Source organism: Odocoileus virginianus, chromosome 19, assembly GCF_023699985.2.
Source record: "Odocoileus virginianus isolate 20LAN1187 ecotype Illinois chromosome 19, Ovbor_1.2, whole genome shotgun sequence".
In the NCBI taxonomy this organism is placed as follows: domain Eukaryota; kingdom Metazoa; phylum Chordata; class Mammalia; order Artiodactyla; family Cervidae; genus Odocoileus; species Odocoileus virginianus.
Window position 1 is genome coordinate 47,840,500 of NC_069692.1, and position 23,355 is coordinate 47,863,854.

Below are 23,355 nucleotides of genomic sequence, written 5' to 3' on the forward strand. Positions count from 1 at the left end.
CCGTGCTCAGAGCCAGGAGAAGACGCATCGGAGACAAATCGCGTCATTAACTGGCCCTTAATCGTTTCTCAGCTATCCACCACACCTGTATTACCAGTAGATGGGACTGGTGGCTGCAGCTTGTCTGCAGCCGTGCTCTATGTCCTAGGACACAGGGCGGCCCATCTGAGGGAGACCCGAGGGGACGGGGTGGCCTCTTACCCAAACTGGGACCCCACCTATCTGGGGATGATCTAAGCTTGGATCTGGATCCTCTGACTTGGGGAAGCAGGTAAGACCATCACCAACGAGACAGGCCCTGCTTCCTTCTTTGGTGAGGGTGGGGAAGGGTAGCTGACAACAGTTCTTCCAGGGCTTTCCAAAAGGCCACGGGGCCTGATGGTCCCAGAAGGACCTGAGTCTTTCTGCAAACTCAGGGTGCTGCCATTTGGTTAAGTGTGAGCTCACCACTCCTGGGCAAGCCCCTCTTGCTTCTGCTCCACTTTTTTGTATGTGTTTTTACGGCTTATTTTGCTGATTGATTCTGGCACACAAGGGAGCTCAAATGGCTGTTCTAAGCTTGAGGCTCATCCAATGCTGATCTCAGTTAAAGGCACCCTGTTGTCCCCAGTTTTGATGTTTGCTTAATTTGATTTTCTCTGGATGAAAAGAAAAGGAACACTCAAAACGTTGTGAAGGAAATGTAGATTTTCTTCTTTTCCCTTTTTATCCCTGAACTGCCTTGTACAGTCCTTTCAAGTGTGTTATGGAAAGGATTAAAAGTGAAGGGTGAAAAAGACAAATAGAAGCTGGTTCTTTCTCAGCCTCTGAAGTTTCATGAACAAACTGAAAGTTCAAATGAGGTCTATGAAAATATTAGCAGATGCCAAAAGGCCAGCAGCCAGGATTTGTGTCTTTGTGCAGGAATTGAATAGCTACCAACAGCTAGAAAAATTTTAAAACCTTGCCAATGATGAAAGACTACCATGAAAAAGAGAATGAGAAAGAGAAAAATGTTCCTAAATGATTAGATTTATGAAATTGTAAAGGAGTGTTCTCTAAACCTCTCAGCATGCAGATAAACAAAATTCTAAGACTTGGAGATGACATAATTTTTTAATGATGTGATTAGGAATAGTGGTTGAAATGAATTTGACTTGAGTTGAAAATTTCTGTAAGGTATTATGCATAATTATTAGTCAAAATTTAAGTCTACAACAAGCAAAAATGTAAACTTGTAAGATAATTCTATTTTTAAGTTATTCAGAATATTAATCACATGACATCTCAACAAGATGGAGATTTTCTTCCTCAGTAGCAAGTTTAATTAATTACATTAATATAATCATGACTAGCCCTTCTTAATTATCTTTATGCTTCTGCATATTTAAATTGGAAATGTCTATTGGGTTCCTCTTTTTAAAAGATCTTAGTCAACCAAGCAAGAACATTTAGGTTACACAAAATGAATTGAAACCAGTATGGAAAGTTGAAAGTGCTGTTTATAAATGGCACTTGCATTTCTCTAAGACAAAATTTAAGTGGCAACAATATGATGAAGTCAAGTAACTGGGATTTTATTTACTAATCAAGTTATAAAACACATAAATGCTTCAGAAATGCTTAGTCAAGGATAGTTTCTTTTTTATAAGTATAACTCAGTTTCAATTTAGCTTTATCAGAAATCAATTTTTTGTTTTTATTTCTTAAATTTTTCTACTAAATCAAGGGTCTTAACAGACTGTAATGACCAAAAAGGAACAGTAGAGGGTACTTTAGTTCTCTAACAAAATAAAACTATTCCTAAAACCTTATATAAATCAGTAAAGCAGAGAGAAGAGAGATTTGAACTATCTGGTAAAGGTTAAGCAAAACTTGAAGCAAGCTCCTCTGCTTCACATAGCCTGTGAGAGATAATTCAGATAAATGGCCATCTTTCCCTTTAATTTATCTGTAAATAAACTGCATAACATGAAAAGTAGATCTGCAAATTAATGAGCTTATCATTTTACGTTTATTTGGAAATTGCGTGATCTAGTAAATGCACTTGACTGAAATTAGTAAATTCTGGTTATCCAGGAATTTTAAGAGGCCTACTGAGTGTTTTCAATACGTGAGAAGCAGCACTCTGTAACTGTTTCCTGGGTCTTGGTCCTGTAGCCACTAACAATTAGCTTTAGCTGTGCCACTTCATCAGTTTCCTCCAAAAGTATCTTCATCATCATCATCCTTTATCATTATCACTGCCATGTCATTTCAAGGAAAGATCCCTGATTTCAAGTTGCTTCCACTCTGTTTTAACTTTTAAAAGGTGAAATTAATATGGGAAATAGCAAACAACAGAGAAGAAAGGCGCAGTTAAATCTAAAATGTGTTGTTTAGTGTGTAAGTGACCCCAGGCAGGTCATCATCACCCCCAGAGCCATCATCACCCCCAGATCTGTTTATGATCTGACTAAAACACTGTCATCCATTCTTATTTTGTTGGGTACTTTACATCCATTGTTGGGCACTAAACACCTATTCTTATTTCTTCTCTTATTGTTACATCAAGTTTGATTAACTAATGCCCAAGCTCTCAAGAGATTTACCACGGTTCTGAAACTCTTAGGGGTGTCAGGAGCCATTTGACAATCTTACAGAAGGTGTGGAGCCTTACAGGTGTGCCTGTTTCAGGAGGTTCAAGGACCTTCAGAAATCAATCCACAGGCTCTCTCATGGATTGTTGGGCATAACATTCATGACTATGTGGTGAAGCTCTGAATGAGACACAAATCACATAGCTCCCACATATTGCAGAGTTATTTCCGGAAATGTTATCTGTTGGTTGAAGATGGGGATTAGGCTGCAGGTAGGGGTCGGCCACACAGGCCAGGTCTGACTCTATTCCATAGGCAACAAGACCTACACTGGAGTGTTTGCCACCCAGAGGTGGGAGATAGCTTTTCTAACAGCAAAATCAGAATGAAGGATGCGGCATAAACAGCAGAAAGACAGGAAGAATGGAGATCATCAGTGAATCCGTCAGCACAATCTTCTGGGAGGCATAGTGAAAACCTGTTTTAGATTTCGAGATTATCATACTAAGTGAAGTAAACCAGACGAGAAATACAAATATCACATGATATCATTTATACATGCAATCTAAAATATGATAAACATTTGTCCTTACAATACAGATTCACAGACAGACAGAACAAATTTACCCTTACCAAGGAGAAAAGGGAAGGAAGGATAAATTAAGACTTTGGGATTAGCATATATGCACTATGTATACATATACTATGTATAAAATAGATAAACAGCAACTATATATAGTATAAGGAACTATATTCAATATCTATAACTGAAAAGAACTGAAAAAGAATATACATGTATAACTAAATCACTGTGCTGTGCATCTGAAAGTTACACATTGTAAATCAACTACACTTCAATTAAAAACCTGGAGAAGGAAATGGCAACCCACTCCAGTACTCTTGCCTGGAGAATTCCAAGGACAGAGGAGCCTGGCACGCTACAGCCCATGGGACCACAAAGCTTCAGACACAACTCTGCAACTCACTTTCGCTTTCACTTTTCAATTAAAAAAATCAAGTGATAAAACAAAATTTTCCCCAAACTAAAGATGCTCCCTATTGTAAGATAGGCTTAATTTGGTTCTGTGTCGTAAATAACAACAGAAGTTTTCAAACACCAAGTGACACTTTGAAGCCAAAGAAAGAGAAAGAGGTCAAAGGCCTTTATGACAGGGATCCGGTGAAAATCTCAAGTGAGCCTGACTATGGAAGTGGCACTGGTAATGGAAATTGAAAATTATAAATAGATGAGATGAAATGACGAGATGGGTGATTGAATGTAGAGAATGACAGATAAGGACCTAAAGGTGAATTGACCAAGTTTTCTGGTCCAAGAGACTGATAGAACACAAACAAGATATTGCTTGAAAATGGGAAGAGTAGGAACGGGGTAGAGGTGCATTCTCTTTCAGACACCTGATACCTTAGGGGGCATCCACTGGTCGATGCTTTGAAGATAATTGTGCATTCAAAGCTGACACCTTTGAAAAGTTCAGGGCTTAAAGTGCAGCAGTGAAAATGACGGATGGATTGTATAAAGAGAAAAGGACCAGTGACTGGATTTGGAGGTTTGTCTCTAAGAAAGAGAAAAAGAAGAGAAGGGAATAAAGGAATCTGATGAGAGTCAGATGAGCCATGCCAGAAAACACAGTGTCACAGGAACCAAGGAAGGAGAGAAATTCTAAGAGAGTAGGAGGCCAAGGGTACAGGGTGTGGAGGAAGAGCTGGAGCCACTCTGGAGCTGGAGTCATTGATGGAGCCCCTCATGGTAGCCCCAGGGACAGCATCCTCACCAGACAGGATGACGGTGGAGCCATAGTCGTGGTAACCCCAGAGACAGCATCCTTACCTGAGAGGATGTCGATGCAGCCATAGTCATGGTAACCTCAGAGACACCATCCTCACCAGACAGGATGTCTATGGAGCCAGAGACAGCATCCTCACCAGACAGGATGTCAATGCAGCCATAGTCATGGTAACCCGAGGGACAGCATCCTCACCAGACAGGATGTCAATGCAGCCATAGGCATGGTAACCCCAGAGACAGCATCCTCACCAGACAGGATGTCAATGCAGCCATAGTCATGGTAACCCCAGAGACAGCATCCTCACCAGACAGGATGTCAATGCAGCCATAGTCATGGTAACCCGAGGGACAGCATCCTCACCAGACAGGATGTCAATGCAGCCATAGTCATGGTAACCCCAGAGACAGCATCCTCACCAGACAGGATGTTTATGGAGCCAGAGACAGCATCCTCACCAGACAGGATGTCAATGGAGCCATAGTCATGGTAACCCGAGGGACAGCATCCTCACCAGACAGGGTGTTGATGGAGCCAGTGGAGGGAGGGAGTGACAACACAGAGTGTGACCTGCTCTTAAAAGTGTTAGTCATAACAGGGATGAGGGATGTTTCCATTCATTCTGTAAATATTTCTAATTGTGACCTCCTTTTTCCTTTAACTGAATATTGACTTAATCAAGTTTCATTAAAGTTTCACCTGCCCACAGCTGCTAAGATATTTTTTGCTTTTTTAATTGAAGAAAGTTAAAATAGAGTCTACATATAGGCCTTAAGTTAGGGTGAAAAGTAGTGTGATGCTTTATTTATACTCTCTTTTAAACTATATCATGTAGGGACTGCCCTGACAATCCAGAGGTTAAGACTTTGCCTTCCAGCGCGAGGGATGCAGGTTCAATTCCTGTCCAAGGAGTTAAGATCCCATAGGCTTCATGGCCAAAAAGCCAAAACCTAGGACAGAAGCAATATTGAAACAAATTCAATGAATATTTGAAAAATAAAAATAAGTATATCATATACACACTGCTATATTTAAAATAGACAGCCAATGAAGACCTACTATGAAATAAAATACATCATTTAATTCTAAAAGAAGATTTTAAGGGTTTTTTGCTATTAATAAAAAGATGACTGGGAAGACTCAGAGGGATTGGGTAGAGAGGGAGGTGGGAGGGGGGATCGGGATGGGGAATACATGTAAATCCATGGCTGATTCATGTCAATGTATGACAAAACCCACTACAATATTGTAAAGTAATTAGCCTCCAAATAATAAAAATAAATGAAAAAAAAAAGATGAACCCAGAAGAATATAAAGAATCAAGAAAGAAAGAAGCAAAGAGATAAAGAAAGGAAAGAAGGAAGGGAATGAAGGAAGGAGAGAGACAGAAAGAAAAGGAGGGAGGGCAGGAGGAAGAAAGGAAGGCAGAGAGAGAAAGAAGGAAAAGAGGTTCCCATTCAATCCCGCCAGCGTGTGTCCACTCAGCTGCTCTGGAGCTGGACCCTGAAGTGGGGTCAGGGTTGAGCTGTGAGTTCTGCACACTTTAAACCATCATTTCTTGCTTGGTTCTCTCCTCCTGTCACTCTGTATTGCTGTCTGTATTATTTAATGTACCACAGGGAGAATCGAAATGTCTGCCTTCCTCACAGTTCCGACTTTTTATTGTCTCGACTCCTGGTTATCATAGAGATCACAGGTTTAGATGGATTTCAGGTCATCGTCAGCAAGACTGGTGGTTGTCTGTATCCAGGGCCATGCACATCCCCATAGATATATTCCCGTCAATTTGGAACAAAGACCTGGATGTTTTAATCTGTGTGTGTGTGTGTTCAGTCATGTCTGACTCTTTGCTACTCCATGAACTGTTGCCCACCAGGCTCCTCTGTCCATGGAATTTTCCAGTCAAGAATACTGGAATGGATTCCCATTTCCTCCTCCTGGGAATTTGGGTTTAGCCAATTACATTGTCAGTACATTTTTTTAACTGATTTTGGGAAACTTACTGAGACCTAGTTTAAAAAGATTAACTTTGAAAAAATTTAGTCTTTGAAAAAATCAAAGATATAAACTAAATAATATATTGAGGGTCATCTCAGTCTGTCAGCGACTTCCTGGGAATTTTACTAGATGAATGTTTACAGAGGAAGTGTTTCCTTCCCAAGGAAAGTAAAGGGTAACCAAGAGGAAAGACCCTAAAAGGGACAGGGGAACAGAGGGAAGAAACTTTGCTTCTGTTTGGAGCAGATGGGGCAATTCCTGCTAAAAGTCAATTTTAAGAAAGCTGCATTTTATATGTAACATATTTGTTTAGATAAATGATTTACTGATGGGTCTGTTGGTCCAGCAATTTACTGATGGGTTTGTGTGTCTGACTCTTTGCAACTTCATGGACTGTAGCTCACCAGGCTCTTCTGTCCAAGGAATTTTCCATGAACATTGATAATGTACACATTAGTGTCTCCCCAGTAGAATATAAGCTACCAAAGGGCAGGAATATTCATTCTGTTCACTGATGGGTCTCCTGCACCAAGAACAGGGTCTGGCATATATGTATTGCCCATGACTGTTGCATGTGTAGATGAATAATCTAAAACTCCCAAGTTCTGGGAGTATTTCATTTTCCTATCACAGAGGAGTCCTCTTTATCATCCCTCACCACAACCCACCACTTTCCCCTCTGAGAACCCTCTGTCTTCCCAGGCAGAACACATCTGAAGCATCTCACTCCCCAGAGAACAGAGTCCTGGGTGGGAAGTGGTCCTTCTTTTGCTCTGTGGTTTAGGAAACAGAATCCTCCCTCTGTCTTTTGTTGAAGTAAGAGAAAGAAGCCAAGAGCCCACATGGTCTTGTCTGAGGTGGGGAAGAGATTTAAAAGATAAACAAGTAAAGCTGGACTCCAGTCTTAGGAATAATTCCACTGAGACGGCAAGCTGAGAGAGACACTGGGTATATTAATTAGCCTGGCTTCTGTTGCTCAGTTTTCGGGGCTCTACACTTAGACAGCAAGCTGTCATTTGGCTGATGATGTTGTCAATTGCTCTAAGACAAAAGGTAAAGGTGTGGGGGGAAATCCATGTATTTAACCTCTGTGGATAATGTTCATTCTGCTCAGTCCCCTTATGGAACAATTAAAGTGACTACGGTGTCATAGGGAGACAGGAAACTAAGCCACAAATTCACAAGGTCTTATTACCTGTCCCTGCATGATGCACTGGCAGGCAAAGTCACACTGGCCAAAGAGTAACTGCTCTCAGGATGTGAGGAAGTGGGAGAGAAAAGGAGGGCATCCACTTTTGCACCTACAAAGACCCTCTTATCCCAGGGTGGGGGCCATGGAGAAACCCCACCAGGGGAACACGTTTGACCAACAGCCTCCAGTGCAGAGGACTCTGCCCGGCTCTCGTGGCTGTCTGTATCCAGGAGAAGTGGAGAAGTGGGGACAGGCAGCGGGGGGAGTGGGGGGGAGTGGGGAGGGAGGTCAGCCAGCCTGCTCAGCGAGGACCTCCTCTATCACACGGTCTTGGCACCAGGACTCCGGTTGTCTGGCTAAGGCTCTCTATAACGCACTTAAGTCTAGTCCCCTCCTGCCCACGCCTTCCTTCCCTCCCTGCTCTCACAGCATCAAATCTGCTCCCAGGTCTGAAGGCTCACCTGCCCCCTCCTCCTTTCTGCTTCACAGATGCCACTTCCAGTGAATTTGAGCATCTAACCCTGTCTTGGCATTAGCTTCTTGGAAGACTTGAACTAATATATCTCCAATAACCAGTAGATCCTGAGAAGTCACAGGATCCTTGATTATCAATGATAAAGAATGTTACTGTTGATGAGGATTGCATATTCTAAAAGCTTTATGCGGTATAATGCACCCCAAATGTAGGTGGCAAGTGCCATCTCTGATCAGGTAATGGAACCAGTGAAGGAAGAGGGAGGCCTTGACCTGGGCTGTACAGGTGACTTCAGGAGGTCACAGACCCCTTAAGTACGTGTGTATTATTTTGAGTGTGTTTCTACTTCTCCCTGAAGACCTATAGGCTTCATCACATTCATGTACAGAATTATCTACAGTGGAAACATTGTCAGTGAACTCAATAGTTAACATGAAATTTATATTATATTATTTTATACAATGACAACTGTGCCTCCACTTTCTACCCCAAGCTAAAGGAACTTTAGTCATTTTTAGATCCCTCAAAATTAAGCTTTACATACAAAGAACATCAGTACTGCATTCTTCATCTGATGCTGAACTTTAAAAAGGCATGCTCTAATTTAGGGGGCTATTCCATAAGAGAATCAAATCATTGAACAATTGAGAGGTTATTTTTTTTCATATCAGGGGACCAAATTTTATAATGGATGCTTCAACTCTCATTTCAGACGATGCTTCAAGTCAATCTGCTGGAAGACTGTGGAAAAGTACCTCCAGCAGCTATTCTCAAGGAGGTTTATGTCAGCACCACTTACATCAACTGTGCTCAGAACTTTTGCATCAGCAGCATAAATGTTGGCATGTCAGCATCTCTATTTTATACCCCCCCAAAATGTGTACAGTTTAATTAGACCAAAGACAGGGAATGGTTTGTTGATAGCTCAACCTGGACATAATGTCTTCCTAAGGGAGACATTTCTTTCCCACCTGGGGGACCATAAAATATGACAGTGAAAAGCCAACATCTCATGGCTTGCCCTTTACAGGAAACTATTCTCAGAAAGTAATAACTACCCCTGAATCCAGTGGAAAATTTATGAGCTTCCCAAGTTGCACAGGAGTAAAGAATCCACCTGCCAATGCAGGAGAAACAAGAGATGTGGGTTCAACCCCTGGGTCAGGAAGAAGGGGTCTTCCTTCCCTGGAGGAGGAAATGGCAGCCCACCCCAGTATTCTTGCCTGGAGAATTACATGGACAGAGAAGCCTGCTGGGCTACAGTCCATGGGGTCACAGAGAGTCAGATATAACTGAGTGCTTGAGCATGCCCGCACCAGTGGAATATTTATGGTGAGTTGGGATAATTTATCTAGACACCGCCAGACATCTGTGCTCTGCCATCGCCAGCTCCAGCCTTGCATTTTAAATTCTCCCCTTGGCAGGTGGATCTTGTTTCCAGGGTCAATTTAAACGTGAAAAAGATTTCTGTGCTGAGAACTAGCCAACAGATCCGCAGACCAGCCCTTCAAGTCCACTTTCAGTCTGGACCACGCAGGCCCTTCCAGGGAAAAGCAAGTTCCTCTGGAGGAAAGGTAGACCCTGGAACAGGAAAAGGCTTAAGGACACACATGGAACTCTCTTTTTCTGCCCAAAAGGTCCTGTGAGTGTATCTGGCTCCAGTTGTTGTTTAATTGCTAAGTCGCATCTGACTCTTGTGACCCCATGAACTGTAGCCTGCCAGGGCTCCTCTTGTCCATGGAATTTTCCAGGCAGAAATACTGGAGTGGGTTGCTCTTTCCTTCTCCAGGGGATCTTCCTGACCCAAGGATTGAGCCCACATTTGCTGCATTGCAGGCGGATTCTTTCCCGCTGAGTCAGCGGGGGAGCCCTATCTGGCTCCTACATCGGTGGAAAAATTCATGCTCAGCACTCCCAGCATCTCAGTCCCTGGTAGTATTAAATGATTGCTTTAGGAAGCATCTCAAGTTCATCTTTGGAAAACTAGGAGAAGAGATTTTGTTGGGGGTTGGGGAAGGCAACAGATGTGTAGGCTGCTGTCTTTTCAGTCACCAAGGGCAGAATTAAATCCAGTAAGTTTTAGAAAATATTAAATCATTTGAAACCCTTTATTTGGAGAGATGGGTGGTGAGAATAAACAACAGAGGAGACTGAAAAACTGTGCTCAGAGTTTTGAAGCAGAGACCAGATTTCTCTGTGCTGATGACAACCAGAAACGAACTTCTGACTAAACAGAGTTGTCACCTCCAGCAAAGTTCCTTCCTGACCACTGACTGAGTTCCTGATTCATAGATCTTTCTGCAGCAGAACTTCTTTACCTAAAAAGAGCAGTTACCTGCATTCTGAATGAAGTGTGTTCTGAAATACACACACAAACATACACACACACACACACACACACACATTTAAAGCAATACTCTTCACTGCAGAGATCTAATGGGGTAGACAGTAAGTGTAAGACAGCCATCATAATGATTTGGACCAAGGAGGGCTCTTGTCTCGATTTTTATCTATTTACTAAGATCTCTGTTCACTAAGAAATAAGGACTCAGACAGTAACCCAGAAAAGGTTATAGAATTTGCAGCTTGGAGCTGACAGTGTTCTCAACCAGTAGCAGTTAATGCTCCCCAAATGCCCAGGGACATAGCCCCACTGACTAATTTTTTTAAAGCATAAATGTCTTTTATTACAGTTTGACCAAGGTCTATTGCACATCTTAAAAATATATTTTTATAAACATAATTCTGGAAAAGCCAAAGTGGTGGATATGAGGATCAGAGTAAAATCTGTTAGTTGTCATATGTGACTTTCTTAAAACAGAGTCATAATTTTTACTTGCACTGTATCTTTTTGAAGGATCACAATTTGCTATACTACAGTCACTACAGAGCAACCATGCTGGCTTTCTTAAGAATTATAAAGGGCATGCACACACACACACACACACACACACACACACAACCTCTGAAGATGAAAGAAGGGAAGTAGTGTCTCTATCACAGGAAATTAGGGGCTACTGGATGTATAAGCATACCAGAGCAAATGATCAAACAAGCCATTATAATACTGTATGTGTAACAGTGAACATAACTTTTTGGAGAACATCACGCTAACTACGATTATGTAGGGAATTTTTTTTAATGATATAAATAAAGCAGTTTTAATACCAGTAAGGTTTCTGGACCCATCATGTTGAACAGGCAACATGGAACCACGGTTCTATCATTGTCCCTTGCACAGATTCTCCATGATACTTTGAGATAATCACTCACCCTTTTTTTCTCAGTTTCTCCTCCATTGAAATCAGAGAATACTTCCTACTTGTCAATAACCCTGGCAGAGCCCTTGAGAAGCTTAGGATCAGGCTCTAAAACCCCAGAGATATTAGTATTGCTTAAGGATGCTGCCTGGAATATCTGTCAGGCTCACAGGATGCCCTGACTAGCCCCTGAGATGCAGGCAGTTTGTGATGGAAAATGGTCATGTCTGGCCCACAGGAGGCTAGTGCTTATCCACAGCTGATTGGTACAAGCATAGAAACTTCATTCAAGTTCTTCTTCCAGGACATCAGATGGAAAGACAGAAAGTCACACAAAAGTTAGAAACTGTCCATCTAGAGACATTTTTTAATACTGTGAAAGAATAGAAGAGATCTTAGGGCAACACTCTTAGCCCTTCCAACACTCTCTGCCCACACGCATTGGAGGGGCTTCCTCACAGAGCCTATAGTCATCACAGCTTGGGCGGCTCTACACATCAGGGGCCCAGCCCCCCATCCCTCTGGCATGCTCCATCCTACAGCGCTCTACCCCACCTAAGGTCGACCAGATGCCCCCAAGAGTCCCACCTGCAGATAGCCCAGGAGCCCTGTGGCTGGACCCTGTTATGGTAGGTGGCCTGCTATGGGAATCACTCTTGTCTGCTGACACAGCATTTCTTTTGAGGAATTGTAGATGCCTGGACTGTCAGGGTGGGGCTGACACAATGATGTGGGAGCCCTACACACACTATCAGTTCCTGTCAGAGTGCATCTCTAGTGGTAAGAAAGAAGTTCATTTATGAGACTTCTGTTTCATATGTATGTTTATATAATTTATATATAATATATAATTTACATAATACAAATGTTTGCATAATATGCAGAGATGTCACATATATATTGGGCTTCCCTTGTGGCTCAGCTGGTAAAGAATCTGCCTGCAATGCAGGAGACCTGGGTTTGATCCCTGGGTTGGGAAGATCCCCTGGAGAAGGGAACAGCTACCCATTCCAGTATTCTGGCCTGGAGAATTCCATGGACTGTATAGTCCATGGGGTCACAAAGAGTCAGACACGAGTGAGCGACTTTCACTTTCACTTTTCACATAATACATTGAGCTTTCCAAGTGGCACAATGGTACAAAATCTGCCTGCCAAAGCAGGAGACACAGGTTAAACCCCTGGGTCAGGAAGTTTCCCTGGAGGAGGAAATGCCAACCCACTCCAGTATTCTTGCCTGGAGAATCCCATGGACAGAGGAGCCTGGCGGTCCATGGGGTTGCAAAGAGTCAGACACAACTGAGCACACACACACACATAATACATTTTTTTATGTGGGTCAGAGTAAAAGCTAAGGCCCTTGCCTGCATCTAAAAATAAACTAATATTATAAGACCAGTGTTGGTAAGTGACTGCAGCAACCCATGATACAATGTAAACCTTATCTCCATCAAAACAATTTAGAAAAGGGAGAAACAGAGGAAAAACGTGTATAACAAGGTGTTTATTTATAATTCCACTGACATCATTTCATTCACAATCCATTCATCAAGAGTCTAATGAAACAGACATATCCTCTCTTTTGAAACTGGGCAGAAGTGGACACTCTAAGCTCAAAAGTAGTAGTAAATGCAGGCAGGTCACACAGGTTTCAGCTCATAACTGCATCTCTTACCCAAATCCAGTGTCACCTCGGGGCCCGTTCAGACATCCAGGTCCATCACTGATGCAAAGATCTCGAAGTTTGACCTTTGCATGTCACTGCCTCTATCGCATCTACCATTTTGCCTGAGTTTTAAAATTTTCTATCATTTTATTGATCAATCATTGACATGAAAAACAGAATCATTTCTATTAGATCTTTTCATTCCTATGGGGGAAAAAAATCATCAAGTAAAAAAACATCAAAATTCCAACTAATTTTACATTTGCGTGACTCCTAGAAATGTCAGGTCTATTTTTAAGTCTTCCTTAATCTACTCAGTCAGTTGTGTTGAGAGTCAACATGTTAGAGCTGTCAGTACCCGGTCAGGCCTGAAAGAAGCAAACCCTGTAACTCGGGGCTAAAAGGAAAGTTTTAATGCATGAAAAGCCGTCAAGTACCTCAAGATTCCTTCCAGTGTACTCATTATAAGAGCGTCCGTCCCTCTTAAAAATCCATCCACGACTTACTGTCAGATACTCTGCCTTCAATTAAAGGTTATTCTCCCTGATGATGTTTCCAAATGGGTGCTGCTCTTTTTCAGAAGGGCGGGCTTATCAACAAAAACAAGGAAATAGACTTGATCATCACATTCTTGGACAGGTTGCATCACTCAGCCCTTTATTTTTTTCTTTGAGACACCACAACCTTTTTACACCGGTGCTGTGTGTTTGTGTTTATGACATCTATCACCACGAACCTGTGAGGGTAAAGACACGGCCCTGCAGGGGGAACATCACCAGCCAGATCCCTGGTAGGTTATGTCAGAGTGAGGAATGTTTGGGGAGGCCTGGAGAACAGTAGAAACTGGGAGACTCTAGGATGCTTTATCAAGGTCAGAATTTGTGCAAAGCTCCAGTGCTGAGTGTTTTCTTGAACATTTTTTGTATTCAACCTAAGCCAGAATTTTATCTTTAACGCCAGATCATTTTGCAAACCAAGTGACTCAGTGAAGTGTATTTTTCAGTGTTTTGCTATTGCATCTGGTGCATCCACAACGATTCAGTATTTAATTCTGAACTCACTTGGTATGTTTAGGAGAGGGTCACAGTCTTATAAAGAAAATTATATAAAGAATGGAAAGATGCAAGGATTGGCTTGTGACTGCCAAGAGCTTTTTTTAGAGAGGGCAATGATTGGGTTTTCTGCTGACTTTATTTGTTTCAAATTTTTGAGCACAGCCACAAGGTCTTTTCATGATTTGTCTCTTATCTCCCATTATTGCTTAGTTAAAACATACCCTGGGACTTCCCTTGTACTCCATGGCTAAGAAGCCACCTGCCAAAGCAGGGGACATGGGCTTGATTCCTGGTCTGGGAAGATTTCACATGCTGTGGGGCGACTAAACCCATGACCACAACTACTGAGCCTGCTCCCTAGAGCCTGTTCTCTGGCACGAGTTGTTGTCAGTCGCTCAGTCATGTCCAGCTCTTTGTGACCCCATGGACTGCAGCACATCAGGCCTCCCTGTCCTTCACCATCTCCCAGACCTTGCTCAAACTCATGTCCATTGAGTCAGCGATGCCATCCAATCATCTTGTCCTCTGTCATCCCCTTCTCCTCCTGCCTTATATCTTTCCCAGCATCAGAGGAGCCACCACAGTAAGAAGTCATGCTCCTCAACTCAGCACAATTAGAAAAAGGCAGTGCGCAGCAAAAAGAGCCAGCACAGCCAATAAATAAATAACATGCTCTGCATCTCATCATCTGTCCGATCATTTTCATTCTGCAGTCACCTTCAAGTGCCACGCTCCGGGTGTGGGTGAGTAAGGAGGCATGCCTGGGGGAGTCCCATGAACATCCATAACCGCATCAAAGCTGGGCTTTGGGAATTATCTCCAAACAACTCTACACGTAGAGTCACATAAATACACCAACAGGATGCTCATGATTCAGCTTGGTCATGCAATTTTAAACTCGCCCCACTGCTGGCCCATTGTGCCTGGGTGGCTTTTAAAAATCAATCCTGTGATCTCTTGTGAATAGCACTTTCTGTGTAAGTTATTGGTCTTCATGTGTTAAATGTCAGCATTCAAAATAGATCAAAATTTTCACAACTTTGTTTTGGTGTTTCTTCAGTTTTCAATAATCCAGGATCTTCGATAGCTGGATGCAGCCACAGGCTCTCCACTCTCCTTTCTACACCCCTAATCCTAACCCTGCTATGATTCTCAACATTCCCTCCTTCCTCTGCTGTTCTTAAAAAAGCAGGTCCGCTGGCCTCTGGCCGCCGGGCAGAAATAGCGACCCCCTCCTCTTTAGATGCTGTCACACACAGCCTATGTTCCATGTTCCATATGCTCACATTTGTCGCTCCATTCACCGTGAGGACCCAGAGGCAGTGTGATGTGACCTTTGTTAAGCTCAACGGTCTTTAATCCTGCTCCTCAGACCTGCTGGTACCCAGGGCTCGCTGAGCAAGGCAGTTGGTTGCTGTCAAAAGTGTTTATGCACTTCTAGCCCCTTCTAAGGTGTGTAAAGCCAGGTCCATTTATTCCCACCAGTTTACAGTTCTGATAAGTATGTAATTTCATTAAATAGTGAGCAAATATAAAATGAGTACCACAGAAATGAAAATTTTATTCTTGTGAAATATATCCTGAAAGTTTAGGGAAAAACAGATGAAGGCGAATCTCTCTCTCTCACACACACAGATCATTCAAATAAATAAGGAGAAATAGCACTGTCCACAGTTGAGGGGGACTCAAACATCTGGAGGGATTCTGTAGTCAGACTGACTGCAAGTATCTCTAAGTCTTTGTTCCATCTTAAAGAAATCACAGTTGGAAAGGATAATGCATGAAGTTCTGATTGCTTTCAAGAACAGGATGGATATCCAAACAATATTTCCAGACTGGGAAAAAAAAAAAGTCTTGGCTTTACATTGAAAGATTGGCAACTTAATTCAAGTTAGTATGAAATGTTTAAGGAATATACTCTAAAGTTTTCTGTTCTTTAACCTGTTTTTAAACATGGACTAACAAATTCTTGATAAAAGGTCTTCCACTGAACTTTTCCCTGTTACTATGAGTTTGAGTAAAATCTGAGGCAAGGTTAAAACTAAGGAGGTGGTCCCTCCCTGACAGTAAACCTGAAACGTGATTCGAGGTGTTGCCTGCGGCCCTGAGTCACTCATGGATCAAGTCGAACAAACCAGGGATGAGAGATGAACACAGAAAGCCTGTTGATTTGGGTCCTTGAGAGTTTATCCTAAGGCCGGGCCCCACCCTCCATCCAGGACAGCATCTTTTCTTTCTGAGTAAGTTCACTTAAAGCAGTGAACTTAATTTTGTTTTGTTTGTTTTTCCACATGTAAACAAAGAGTTCCATAGTATGAAAAATGAAAGACACCATCACTTTATATATTATCATTACTGTAGAAGTTGCTAGCTGACTCAACACATACTACTGGACTTCCCCTCTGAGCCAGGCCATGAGGGTGTGAACAAAGGCCAGGCTCTCATGGAACTCGTAGGCTAGTGCCCAGAGAGCTGGCATGCACTGCAACTGTACCTTTTTATTTAACCCATCCTAACGTTTACCTCATTATACAGTTGTGTTCATTACATTTTAACAACTGGTAGAATCAACATGAACACTACGGAAAGTTAGAACATTTTCAAGGGAACAGCTGTAACTGTAGAGTTGAATACCAGCCAGAATAATTACAGGCTCTACATCATATTTCAGCGCCACTGTCAAATTCAGAGTTTGGTGTTGAAGGAACCTCAGAGACTCAATAAGCGTGGTGACTCCTTATGTTGGCCTGATATAAATACACAGAGGCTTCGTTTGGCTTGCTAGACCACCATCACTGACTCAGTGGACATGAGTCTGAGCAAACTCTGGGAGACAGTGAAGGACAGGGAAGCCTGGAGTGTCACAGTCCTTGTGTCACAAAAAGTCGGACACCGCTTAGCAACTGAACAACAGACCACCAGGGGAGCAGATCCCTGCCAGGTGGATACCTGGTGGATTCCCATCAGTTGGAGCTGTGCCACCGTCATGCGTCACCACTAACACAGTAGTGAGGTTTGGTCAGTGGGGGAGAAGGCTGTCGGCCTGTTCCCGGCAGGTGAGCCAGGAATGGCCCCATCCCGGGCACCCCCTGGGGCAGGAGTGTGCACGGCCAGGTCACGTGCCGAGTGTTTCTCTTGCTGGGGATGCAAAGGTGGAAAAGGACCAGGATTAACACCTGTGTCCTGAGTCTTTTCAGAGAGTTTCATCTTTTAATCAACTATTAAAAAACGATAAGACAGATTCTTCATCTCTGAACACCAATAAAAGAAAACTGAATTCCTAGTTATGAATGGCCCAAGGGCAATACACCCATATCAAACCTAGCTCAGTCTGCCGTATCAGCAGTCCCCGTTCTGCCTCTGTTCCTCCAAGAGTAATCACTCTGGTCTGGAGGGAATTTTATTTTTCTTCTTCCTAACTTAATTTCTGCTGTTGCTAAGGAGGCTAGTTGCTGTTCAGTCACTCAGTTGTATCCAACTCTTTGCAACCCCATGAACTACAGCACGTCAGACTTTCCTGTCCTTCACTGTCTCCCACAGTTTGCTCAAACTCATGTCCGTTGAGTCGATGATGCCATCCAACCATCTCATCCTCTGTTGCCCACTTCTCCTGTCTTCAATCTTTCCCAGCATCAGGGTCCTTTCCAATGAGTTAGCTCTTCGCATCAAAGAGGCAGCCACAGTATTGGAGCTTCAGCTTCAGCATCAGTCCTTCCAATGAATATTTAGGGTTGATTCCCTTTTGGATTAACTGGTTTGATCTCCTTGTAGTCCAAGGGACTCTCAAGAGTCTTCTCCAGCACCACAGTTTGAAAGCATCAATTCTTCAGTGCTCAGCCTTCTTTCAGGTTCAACTCTCACATCTGTACATGACTACTGGAAAAACCATAGCTTTGACCAGATGGACCTTTGCTGGCAAAGTAATGTCTCTGCTTTTTAATACACTGTCTAGGTATGTTATAGCTTTCCTTCCAAGGAGTGAATGCCTTTTAATTTCATGGCTGCAGTCACTGTCCACAGTGATTTTGGAGCCCATGAAAATAAAATCTGTCACTGTTTCCACTGTTTTCCCATCTATTGCCATGAGATGATGGGACTGGTTACCATGATCTTAGTTTTTTGAATGTTGTGTTTAGTGTTTCAGCTAAACCTATGCTTTATAATGTTATACTAGAACATGTCTTATTCAAAAACCTTGGATGAAAGAAACATCACCAACTTGGGTCTGCTCCTGTAAACTTCAATTTTCAAAAGCTTTCAGCATCAATTAGCTCTCCCAACAAAGCCTCCACTGGCCTCCTGATAATGCTCAGAGCATCAGATCATCAGTCGTGGGCCTGTTTATGCTTCACAGCAAAATCTAATTTCTTGCAGTTACCGCTGAGAGTTAGGCTGCCGTAATCAATTGAATTCCAAAAGAAAATGAGCATCTCAGAAGTAAACATGGACTTATTAAAACAAACTTCCAATCAAAATTCCAGCAGCAAAGGGACTCCCTAATTCAGTTCATGCAAGACATGCTAGTCAACAGTTTTAAAGAATATAGTTTTCCAGAATATAGTGAGATCTCTCCATTAGAGGGAAAAAATGGAATAGAATGCGAATCACACAATATTAATAACTTGCTCTACTTTACAGCTTAGTAATAAAGTTATTTATCCTGCCAGAGGCATTTGGTGACATTAGCAGTGGGAGGAGAGCAGGAGACAGGTCAGCCAGCCATGTGCTGTTTACAAATGGCCAATGTGTGGCCGCCCCTGCAAGGTTCAGAAGAGGCTATGGCCCAGGTAGACACCTGGGGTGATGCCTGCACCCAGCACATAGGAGAAGAGGCAATCATACGCCAATCTCTGTCCTAGCTTCTGGAAAAAATCCATGGCAAAAATTACACTTTAGCTAATTCATCTGGACATAGATCCAGATTAGTGTGTAGTTGCCACACTACAAATTTATCTCTCTCCCAGATCAAATATACTCTTTCAAGATTAGTTTATTTTTTATTGAATTATAGTTAATTTTCCATGTTGTATTAGCTTCAAGCATACAGCAAAGTGATTTAGTTTGCTAAATACTTGGGTTTGATCCCTGGGTCAGGGAGATCCCTGGAGAAGGAAATGGCAACCCATTCCAGTATTCCTGCCTGGAGAATCCCACGGACAGAGGAGCCTGGCAACCTACAGTCCATGGGGTCGCAAAAGAGTTGAAGACAACTTAGCAACTAAACAACACTATATATATATAAATCAGGTTATTTTCCATTATAGGGTATTACAAGATAATGAGTATAGTTCCATGTAACATACTGTTGGACCTTGTTGCCTATCTATTTTAACTATACTTTATATACAGTTGTGTTAAATATATTCTTCAAGACTTACATTACACATTACATCTAGCTCCTCTTACATGAATAGAAATTATGCTCTCAATACTGCTACCCCCATACACATATACTTTCATCTTTCACTGTGTACTGTTTTATAGTATATATTTATTTTGCATTATGTTTCCCATACCCAGTTCTAAGCTCCTAGAAAGCACTAATCACATCTTACCTTCATATCCCACCACTGGAGTAAATCAAAGATCAACACTGATGAGGTGTTTGTAAATAAAGAAATCCAGTGCCAAAGAGTCATCTGATATAAATGGTCATAACAGAGTCATTTTCCATGACCAGATCTAGGATGTGCAAACCGAAGGAAGTGGTGGCATAAATAATTCAAAATAGCGGATAACTGAAGAGTCATTTACATTTTACTCTGAAACATACTGAGGCTGGTCACCACTTTACCCCACCACCCCCTGCAGACCACCCAGCAGACGAGGCGCGTGTGCTGCAGTGAGAGAAAGGGTGAGCCGGGCATGGGAAACCCTTGTCATGCGTTGTCTACCTGACTTTCATCCCCTGCTTCCTTTACGGCATCCGAACACACCCTCATCACCTGCAACCCTGCGGGGAGCGCGAATCCAGGAATTACCGGAAGCTCCTTCAACTAACTTCCTGGTAAAACTTCCGGGCACAGCTGAGGGCTGGTACATCACGGACCCTTGGCCAATCAGATCCTCTTCGTGAGAACTTCGAGTTTCAGGCCATGCCATACAAAGGCAGAAAAGAAAAAGAACATTCCAAAGCGGGCACATACAAGGAGTGTCCTTCAGAACCGCCTTCTGAGACCCTCTAGAGATTCGTAGGACCCGTAAGTTCCAAACAGCACTGTTGTGATCTACCCGTGAAGTGAAGTGTTAGTAGCTCAGTCACGTCTGACTCTTCGTTACCCAAGGAGTGTAGCCTGCCAGGCTCCTCTGGACATGGGGTTCTCTAGCCAAGAGACACTGGAGTGGGTAGCCATTCGCTTCTCCAGGGTATCTTTCTGACCCAAGGGTAGAACCCGGGTCTCCCATATTGCGGGCAGAATCTTTACCATCTGAGCCACCAGGGAAGTTTCTAAAGAATTCATTTTAAATAGAACTTAATAAACTGTTGCTTACAGCCAGTACACTCTAACAACTATGTCAGGCCAATGCTTCCCCAAGAAACACAGAAATGGAAAACCAAGACGCAGACACAGGAGTCTGAGAGGAGGCCAGGACTTGGGGTTTGGAGAAGGCTCCGAAGTGAGGGAAGGGTGGCTGTGATGCAGAACTGGAGACAAGGAGGGGCAGAGGAAGATGTGAAAGGACAGGAATCACAGACAGGAGCAGGTGTGCCGGGAAGGTCCCTGACTCTGAAACCTCTGAGGTGGCCTGGCTCCCCGGGGGTCCAACTCCCAAGAGAAGTTCTTCCCAAGAGTGCCCACTGTCCATTCCCCTGGAATGCCACTGCTTTAACAAGCCCCTCTGTGCTGTTCCAGAGCTTTCAAAAGGGCAGCACAGTGGTTAAGGTGTGAACTCTCAGGTCCGCCTTCCTACGTGAAAATTCCAGTTCCACCACTTACCCTTCACATTTTTCCAACTATAAATCAAGTGCAAATTAGATACCTCCGAGGGTTTCGATGAGGTTTCCATAGAACCATCCAGGCATAGTGCTCGGCCACGTGCTGTTCAGATGTGTCAGTCACGAGTCTTAGGCACCACGTCAGATCCTCCCAACGCCCACCTCCCAACAGCCCACATTGCTGGGTGAGCAGTGCCCGCTCCCCAACTCACCATCCCAGGCGCTGCCCCAAACTTCCCCACCAGTCACTGCAGGTGCCTCCTGACAGCCTACACATGAGAGGGAGTGGAAGCCCCCGGAACAGACTCTTATCAGGGGAATAGGACGAGCGGGGGCTAGGCACGCAAACCCCTCTGCCCTGCATCCTGGACCCTCCAAGGTCCAACTTATCCTTTGCACCTGTCTATGGGTGGGGGAGGTTCCCTAGAAGACCTGCTGTGTCCGTCAGGCTCCCGCAGAGCAGACGCCACTGTGCAGTGTATCACAACCCATCATACATCATTCTCTGCAGAGCTTCTTTCTTCCCAAGACTCTAACACCCAAGAACTTGCTCCTCCCCAGTCAACTTCCAGTGTTAAAATTCCTGCTTGCTTCAGTATCTGAGCCACCAGAGAAGCCCAAGAATACCGGAGTCGGTAGCTTATCCCTTCTCCAGTGGATCTTCCTGACCCAGGAATCAAACCGGGTTCTCCTGCATTGCAGGCAGATTCTTTACCAGGTGAGCTAATCTGCCTGTAATGCAGAAGAACCCGGTTTGATTCCTGGCTTGGGAAGATCCCCTGGAGAAGGGAATGGCTACCCACTCCAATATTCTGGCCTGGAGAATTCCAAGGAGAAAGGAGCCTGGCAGGCTTCAATCCATAGCATCACAGAGTCGAACACGACTGAGTGATTTTCACTTTCAGTCTCTGTAGCTAACTCAATCTAAGATAACCACTATCTACTGTTACTTGAACTAGCTTGATTGGGTCTCCACTACTTAGAACCACAGGAGCCAGAATCAAACAATGAGGCAGAGTGCATGCTATAATTTCAAATTAGAAACCAAGAAATAGGCAAATTACTCTGGCTCAGAGTTCAGACCTAAAGATTTATTTTGAAGTTTGAAGGTAATTTTGAAAGAATAAAAGTAAATAATTCTTAAATCAGTTTACTAATACATAATGCACAGTTAGATGCTTTATATAATGCAATGATTTTTCAAATGTATGTTTATATACTGGGTTTCCCAAGTGGTTGAGTGGTAAAAAAAAAAAAAAATCCGCCTGCCAATACAGGAGATGCAGGTTCAATCCCTGAGTCAGGAAGATCACCTGGAGAAGAAAACAGCAACGCAGTCCAATATTCTTGCCTGGGAAATCTCATGGACAGAGGGTCTGGTGGGATATAGTCCATGAAGTGGCAAAAGAAGCAGACACTTAACAACTAAAACAACATTTCACATCCAGGTGAGAATCTTAGAGAAACATACCTTTAATAAGGAAAACAACATTTATTTGTTCTTCACTCCCCATCTCCCGCCCTTGAGGAAACTTTCTTAGGCCATTTACCTGTTTCCCCCCAAAACTGTTGCTCAAAGTCTTATTCTCTTGAAAAGAAACATTTGAAAGAAGATAGTTTGCATGGAAGATGTTATAAAGTGTTTTAATAATGCTCTAATATTATAATGGTTTATGAGATAGTTCATAAGGTTATATGTCACAGGTCTGTTTTAAAAGACAGAAATACATGTTAAGGTCAAAAGGAAATAAAGATGCTGACAATGGTTGTTGGTGGTTGGTAAGTGAAGAGTAATCTTAGAGTGGAGAAGGGTGTGGACCCTGGATCCAGTCAGAACAGGCTCAAACCCTGGCTCACTGCTTCCTAATCGCAGGTCCCAAGCAAGTTACCTTCCAGCCACTGGGTTTAGTCTTCCTGTGTGCTGTGATAGCGATAGGAATAATTTAGGAGGGATACAGTTTCAGTGTAAAGGTACACGGAGGTTTAGGGTGGGATAAGTATACTGGAGTGGGTTGCCATGCCAGTATTCTTGCCTGGAGAATCCCACGGACAGAGGAGCCTGGCTGACTACAGTCCATGGGGTCACAAAAAGTCAGACACAGCTGAGCGATGAACACAAGGATAGGATTAGGAAGCATAATAGAACCCACCTCAGAGGACTGCTGTGAGGAACACATGCGGCTTTTCTTGTCTCAGGAAACCTTAATGTTATTCACCGAACTGCTCACCCTTAGTTTTACTCTGTCCACACCTTTCCCTCACCCCAAATCCAATCCATCACAGTTCCCATGAGTGTGTCCCCCACCACGTACCTTGCACGCCTCTCTCCTCCACCTCCAGCACTAACACCCATGCTCCCAATACCAGTCTCCCTGCAGACACCCCGTCAGGCACCACACCAAGGGACCGT